The following is a 7,607-nucleotide window of genomic DNA, read 5'->3' as shown; positions in this document are numbered from 1 at the left end:
CTCAGCACCAGTGTGTGTGTGTGTGTGTGTGTGTGTGTGTGTGTGTGTGTGTGTGTATGTGTGTGTGTGTGTTGTTCACACGTGTATAATTATACCATTAACACTGCAACGTAAGATTATGAAAACTGCTTATTTTACTTATACACAAATGTAGTTAAGAACTTTTAACCAATTAAGTAAGGCAAAGATCAACAAATAAATAACAACAAAAGTCTCTTCTGAAATATACGCAATGCTTAAGAACAACAAATGAAAAGTGTGTGTGCCGGTTTCAGTTAGCAAATCCTGTCAAGATTACTTACCACTCAAGAAAGACATCTTCGTCTGGAAGTTTTCAAATCCTGCTGAGATTAATTAATAGCAGAAAGCCAATTTGATTAAGTCCAAATCTTATAACTTCCAAAACCTTGACTACCCATGTTACTAAACCGTCATCAGTTCGTCACACAGCACCTTAGTCCACTTAGAATGCAGGCTCTAGAGAACAGGAACACAAGAAGAGACAAACAGATCAGAGACAAAGGCCACTTGCTCTGTACCGAGGTTGGAGGGAACGAGGAGTGGAGAGGACCCGAGGGAACTTAGTGGCCAAGAAGGGGAGAAAAGACTGTGTTGGTGCTGTGTTTGAAATGTCCAGCTTCTATGATATAACTATAGAAGTAGGGGCTGGAAAGACGGCTCCGCAGTTAAAAGCATGCACTGCTCTGCAAAGGACCAGGGCTCGTTTCTCAGTACCCAGCGACTGCCTGCCACTCAGTCTTCAGGGGACCAGACACCCTCTTCTGGATTCTGTGAGCACCTGCACTCAATTGCATGTACTCACACACAGTCACATACATTTACAGAGTTAAAATTGTCTTAAATTGGAAATAAGGTGGATCTACTCATAATTTCATATTCATATCTAGCTTTTTAGTCTGGAAATTTATTTTATGCGAATAATTGGCAATTCAGCATAAGTGCCCACTAGCCAAGATGTCTAGTAAGAAGCAGTGAAATCCTACTGGGAAAGCAACTCAGTTTGAGACCTGGGAGCCATTCAGACAGCGACTAGTCAAGGGAACCTCAGGCAAAGAGAAAGCGCACAGAGCCACAGAGACCACAAGCATATCCATGTGGGAAGTGAGGAGGGAGAAACGGCAAGGGAAGCAGGGAAGCGATCCTGGCCATAGACTGAGAGATGTGGGGTTCCACCCGTGAACCTCTCTACTACCATACTCCCTCCCAGGCCCATGATTCACTCCTGCTTGCCATTGGCTTTTCGCTTTATAAATTGTACGTTAGCTATCCGCTGCCTGCTATGCTTCCGTGGCTTCCCACACTATCTAGAAAAAAATAACCGAAGTCCTCGGCCATCTCCAAGACCGCGGAAGCTGCGAGACTTCTCTGTCTCAGAGCTGTCTCCTGACCTGCCTTTCTTTCCAGATCTCCCACTGTCTCTTCACATACCAAGCTCTTGACTCCCGGAACCCCTCCCCCACGTCTGCGCCCCTGTACTTTAGATGGGGTAAACTTCTTTTAGTTGTATTCTGAGATCAAGCTCCTCCCTTCTCTTGTCCTTCTCAGTTTTGTAGCCAACGATTACAAACCGTCCCCTCAGACTAATATCCACTTCAGCAATTCGTCTCCTCGGTTCTCTTTTCCTGTATACTGATGTTTCCTTGCTGCATTGAAAGCTGCCTGCGGGCTGGCATCCTGCAGATTTTCTTTACCATTGCTGCCTCAACATTCAAACAAACTAAATGTCCATTGAATAGACAAGAGAGAAAATACTAGATTAATAATAATAGTCTTCTAACTTACAACACAGTAGGAAAATAATATAAATACTGCCAATAGCACATAAAATAAGTAGTTCCCACCTGCGAACCAGTCAGCAAGGGCCAAGCACACCACTGATCATTATTGTCTTGCTGTCCGAGAGTCTAGAAGCAAGATACTGTGCTTCCAAAACAGCTTCAAAATGAGGAGTCCAGACAGAAAGCCTGTCGTCGGTAAGTAAGTGGCAGAGCCAGTGGTTGTGGAAATCACTGAATCCCATACTCAGAATGAAGATGTTTTTCATTGCTATCCAAGAGGTTGTTTTGTTTGTAAAATAAATCTTCAAATGTTTTCTCGGTAGAAATCTCACTTCCTGGATCACAAGAGCGCTTTTGTGCTTCTCTACGTGGGGACCCTAAGTGAAATCAATCTTCATTTCTCATCTCTGCTTTGCCCAGGAACTCCATTTTTTTTTTCTTTTTTGCTCCATTCCCTCAAAGAAAATCAGGGTTCTTTTCAAATGTAAAAGGCTCTTTTGACATGCAATCAGTCACAGGGACAATTAAAAGGATAAAACCAAGGATTAAATGTGAAATAAAGTCAAACATAATTTCTTCTGAGGATTTGTGGTTACTTTGGGCCATAAAGTGGACCGGTGCAAAAATTTATGGACTTTTATTTTCAAGAAAGGAAACGGTACACTCACAGTAAGTGGTGCTTAAGCGTGCACCAGTTTTATGTATTTATAATCGAGCTGCAGTATGATAAACCCATTTTAACTTTATATGGATGGCCATTCAAACACAACTGCAACTAAGGAATAGTGCTTCACTGGGGGGAGGGGTGGGGGGGTGTTCATGTCCAACCCTTCCCTGGCCCAAATAACTTTTGAGCTGCCATAGCTGGTGCTATGGTTCTGGAGCTCAAATCTGGAGTCACAGGGGATTTGAGTTTCCCCCTACCCCAACTCAGTCTGTTTTGACATCTACCTCTATTGGCTATTTTGAGTAGGATAGAAAACCCAAAACAGGACTTCTGGATGTGATATTAAATGGATACTTAGCATTATAAGAAAATACCAAACTACTGTCTACCACTCCTGTGAGAACAAGTCCTTGTCTAAATGTGGACACACTTTTTATTTGGGGTTTTGCCTTTTCTGCAGTAGCATCTCTTACACATCTCAGGCTGTCCTCTGACTAGATGCTCCTGCCTCAACCTCCCAAGTGCTGGGATTACTGCTGGGAAAGGCCTGTTCAACTCCCTGTCATCTTCTGAGAGATTAGCTATACCGAGGGGCTTGTCCTCTCTGCAGCTTTCATTTGAATTTTCCTAATGGTCATTTGCTTTTACCATCTGTGTATAATTTTGGTGAAGTGTTTCTTTTGATTGTGTGTGTGTGCGTGTGTGTACGTGTGCACTTGCATGTAGAAACCAGAGTCAATCTTTCCTTTTTTTTTTAACCAGGAGGAGCTGTCCACCTTGTCCTGTTGAGACAGAATCTCTCACCAGAACTTGGGCTGGCTAATCAGGCTTGGCTGAGAGCCAGCAAGCCTGGAAATTCTCCTTTCTCCACTTCCTAAGCACTGGAATTCCAAGTGTAAAACACCATACCTGCATACTTGGCTTTTTTTCATGGGTTCTAGAAATAGAAAGCGTGTGCATGTGTGTGTGTGTGTGTGTGTGTGTGTGTGTGTGTGTGTATTTTCTTTACCCTGTCCCTCTTTGGGGATGGAGGACTCTATACAGCCAGGCTGACTGCAATTCTGCTTCTTCTGTCTCATCCTCCACACACTAGCATCATAGGCATGCACGACCCAATGAAGCCATCCTTTATACCTTAATGGCGTGTTCCTGAGAAACTGTAATCTCACTAGCATTTCATTAATGCCTTAATTTATCAGGTAGAAATGAACGAAATCTTCCGTTTTTCTGTTAACGTATTTCTAAACTACTTTTTTTTTAGGATGACATGAAGATCTGGTGCAAAGCAAATAATCTGTTGGTGGAGGCATGTGAATTAGCAGCAATACTAACACTCTAATTCTATTAATGCAGAATAACTGTCTTTACGTTTATTAATGAGAATCTTGTATTTTCCCTTTCTTGTATATTCAGACCTTCCCACTTTATTAGGATATAATTGACGAGTAAGTTGTGTTTATAGAGAGTGTGCAGTACAATCTGACTTTTTGGTCCAGACAAACATAATGAAATGATTGAACTGAGTTGATGAGCATAGCTGCCCATCTCATATGCTCACTGTTCTATGGCGAGGAGGTTTTACATCTGCTGTTTCAGCAACAATGCACCTTTATTAACTTCACTCACCTACTGGGTTAGGCTAAAGCTCTCCAGAAGGTACTGTCTTGTCTATCTGAAGCCTCATAGTCTTTGACCAGCCTCCCCCCGAGGCCCTCTTCCCCAGCTCGACCACAGGCAGCCATTACTCGGCTCTCCTCTGTGGCTTGATGCTTTCAGGTCCCATCTATAAGGAAGAACCCACAGCAGTTGTCTTCCTGTGTCTGGGGGATCATAAGGTCAGTTTGTTCCTGTTTTGGGTTTGGTTTGGTTTTGGAATCTCCCTTTTGTTTTCCATGGCCGCAATAGTTCACATCCCCATCCACAGTATAGAAAAATTCTCTTCAAATCCTGGCCAGCGTTCATTTTTCATCTTTTAAACTGCATCAGTCTTACAGGTGGACAGTATCTCTCATTGTGTCTTTGACTGGAATTTCCCTGATTATTCATGAGTCTTTCTTTAAATGAGATATTCATCCACATGTCTTATTTTTTTTTTTAAAGAAATGTCTACTCAGGGGCTTTTCCAGTTTAAAAAATGACTTTAGATTTATTTATTTGCAGAGAGAGAAAGAGAAATGGAGAAACAGAAAGAAAGCGTTCACACTACAGTGTGCATGTGCATGTAGATTCGAAAGGACATCCAGCAGGACTCAATTCTCTTCTACTATGTGGTTCTGGGGCTCCAACTTGGGTTGTCAGAGTTGATGGCAAGCACCTTTACCTGTAGAATCATGTCAGTGACACTGTAAGTGATGACTAGGCAACAGGACAGAGATGAGTGCTACATGTGGTAAAAGACATTACTCTCGGAGGCTGTGCAGCCAGAATTGGGAAAATGAAATCTGACTTGAGAGGAATCTCAAAATATTCCTCCTCCTCCTCCTCCTCCTCCTCCTCCTCCTCCTCCTCCTCCTCCTCCTCTTCTTCTTTCTTCTTTCTTCTTCTTCTTCTTCTTCTTCTTCTTCTTCTTCTTCTTCTTCTTCTTCTTCTTCTTCTTCTTCTTCTTCTTCTTCTTCTTCTTCTTTCTTCTTCTCCCCTTCCCCTTCCCCTTTTTCTTCTTCCCCTTCCCCTTCCACTTCCTTCTCCTCCTCTTCCTCCTCCTCCTCCTCTTCTTCTTCTTCTTTTTCTTCTTCTTCTTCTGTTTTCTTCTTCCCCTTCCCCCTTTTCTTCTTCCCCTTCCCCTTCCCCTTCCCCTTCCCCTTCCCCTTCCCCTTCCCCTTCCTCCTCCTCTTCCTCCTCCTCCTCTTCCTCCTCCTCCTCCTCTTCTTCTTCTTCTTTTTCTTCTTCTTCTTCTTCTTCTTTCTTCTTCTTCCCCTTCCCCCTCCCCTTTTTATTCTTCCCCTTCCCCTTCCCCTTCCCCTTCCCCTTCCCCTTCCCCTTCCCCTTCCTCCTCCTCTTCCTCCTCCTCCTCTTCCTCCTCCTCCTCTTCTTCTTCTTCTTCTTTTTCTTCTTCTTCTTCTTTCTTCTTCTTCCCCTTCCCCTTCCCCTTTTTATTCTTCCCCTTCCCCTTCCCCTTCCCCTTCCACTTCGACTTCCTCCTCCTCCTCTTTCTCCTCCTCCTCTTCCTCCTCCTTCTCCTCTTCCTCCTCCTCCTCCTCCTCTTCCTCCTCCTCTTCTTCTTCTTCTTCTTCTTTTTCTTCTTCTTCTTCTTTCTTCTTCTTCTTCTATTATTATTATTTCTCTTCTTCCTCATCTTCTTTCTCTTCCTTCTGTTCCTCCTCCTTTTTCTCTGGTGATAAGAAAACTATTTAAACCTGGATAAAATTAGTATTGCCACATCTTCAAAGAAAGTCCTGTGAGCTGGGACATGTTTCCTCCTCTTCTCTAAGGTGAAGGTCTTATCTTCAGGTGGGGCCCCATGAGGCAATGAGAGCATGGGAGCAAAGCCCGCCCTTTAGGAATGGAAAGGCAGGCCTATGGGAGTGCCTGCACACACACACACACACACACACACACACACACACACACACATCACTGCAGTGCGGGCAGTGTGTGAGAGCCATGGAGTAGTCCTTGCTGAATGCTCACTTCTCAAGCAAGGACTCCAGCCTTCACAACTTCAAACCATGTATCGGTTGTTTGGAAGCTGTTAAGCTTATTATACTTTGTTATAGCAGATCAAACTATGTAAAAAAAAAAAAAAAAAAAAAAAAAAAAAAAAAAAAAACTTCTAAGGCTTTTTCCTTTCTAAGTTTAGAAACATTTTTTTGAAAATGTCGTCTCCAAAGCCATTCCTCAGGATATAAAAATAATGAATCCTGAAACTATCCCATTCTTCCTTTACCTAGTGCCTGCTTCTAGCATGACTCACTTTCCTCTATCCCATTCTTCCTTTACCTAGTGCCTGCTTCTAGCATGACTCACTTTCCTCTATCCCATTCTTCTTTACCTAGTGCCTGCTTCTAGCATGACTCACTTTCCTCTATCCCATTCTTCCTTTACCTAGTGCCTGCTTCTAGCATGACTCACTTTCCTCTATCCCATTCTTCTTTACCTAGTGCCTGCTTCTAGCATGACTCACTTTCCTCTATCCCATTCTTCTTTACCTAGTGCCTGCTTCTAGCATGACTCACTTTCCTCTATCCCATTCTTCCTTTACCTAGTGCCTGCTTCTAGCATGACTCACTTTCCTCTATCCCATTCTTCTTTACCTAGTGCCTGCTTCTAGCATGACTCACTTTCCTCTATCCCATTCTTCTTTACCTAGTGCCTGCTTCTAGCATGACTCACTTTCCTGACCATCAGTGAATGAAGATAATTTGAATGAACATTTTTAAAAAATTTCCTGGAACTGATTATTATTAATAATATATTTGAATTTGACTAGTATGCAACCCAAAATACAATTAACAAGTAGTGAGACTTGCATAAACTCAGCTGACCGAGCGATAGAGGTGTTTCATGGCTATGAGAACAGCTCCAATGGTTTCTTTTGGAGAACTTTTGGAAAATGCCATGTAAACAGCAGTAAAGATGGATTTGATATCTCACCGAAAGGTTGTTTGGTTTGTTTGTTTGTTTTTTAGTCAACTCCAACATTTATCCATGTACATTCTATAAAATGGTTTTCCCAACTTTCCTGAAATAATTGCACCTCTCAGAATAACTGCAGGACGCTGGAGTCTGGCCAGTCCTTAGCAGTCAGGTAGCCAGGTTGAGAATGGTCACAGGATGTATTAAAGTGAGAGACTAGGGCTAGGGCCAGAGCCTGTCGGAAACAAGTGTGCTATGTCTTACTCAGAAGCACCTATGCTTCTATACATGGTCACCTCCCCTCCCTTCAGATCTCCCTGTTGTAGCTACCATTTCTTATATAGAGGGATGAGGCCTGTGTTGGTTCCTAGGAAAAGCAGTGCTCATCCAGTCTGCTTTCTCACACCTTTCAGGAGCAGGGCAGGAAGCAGGAAGCAGCTGTCTCCATCACAGTTATACTTAGAGATGGTGATGACAAACTGGCCTTCCCACTGAATTATAAGAGTGAGTATTCAAGATGAGCACCAGACAGGGCACACAGTGTGTGCTCCAGCTATCTCTCAGTGAAC

General features: G+C 43.1%; 1 long non-coding RNA gene across 1 annotated transcript in view; it reads right to left on the bottom strand.

Moving 5' to 3' along the window:
• Positions 1–314: 314 nt before the first annotated feature.
• LOC143443848 (uncharacterized) overlaps positions 315–7,607 on the bottom strand; it is a 30,476-nt gene continuing 23,183 nt past the window's right edge. The window contains exon 4 of the long non-coding RNA XR_013113161.1: positions 315–477. This is a non-coding gene — a long non-coding RNA (uncharacterized LOC143443848). The remainder of the gene's footprint in view (positions 478–7,607) is intronic.

Source organism: Arvicanthis niloticus, chromosome 11 (genome assembly GCF_011762505.2).
Source record: "Arvicanthis niloticus isolate mArvNil1 chromosome 11, mArvNil1.pat.X, whole genome shotgun sequence".
NCBI lineage: Eukaryota > Metazoa > Chordata > Mammalia > Rodentia > Muridae > Arvicanthis > Arvicanthis niloticus.
Note: the sequence above shows the minus strand (reverse complement) of the source record. Positions and strands in the feature narration are given on the sequence as shown.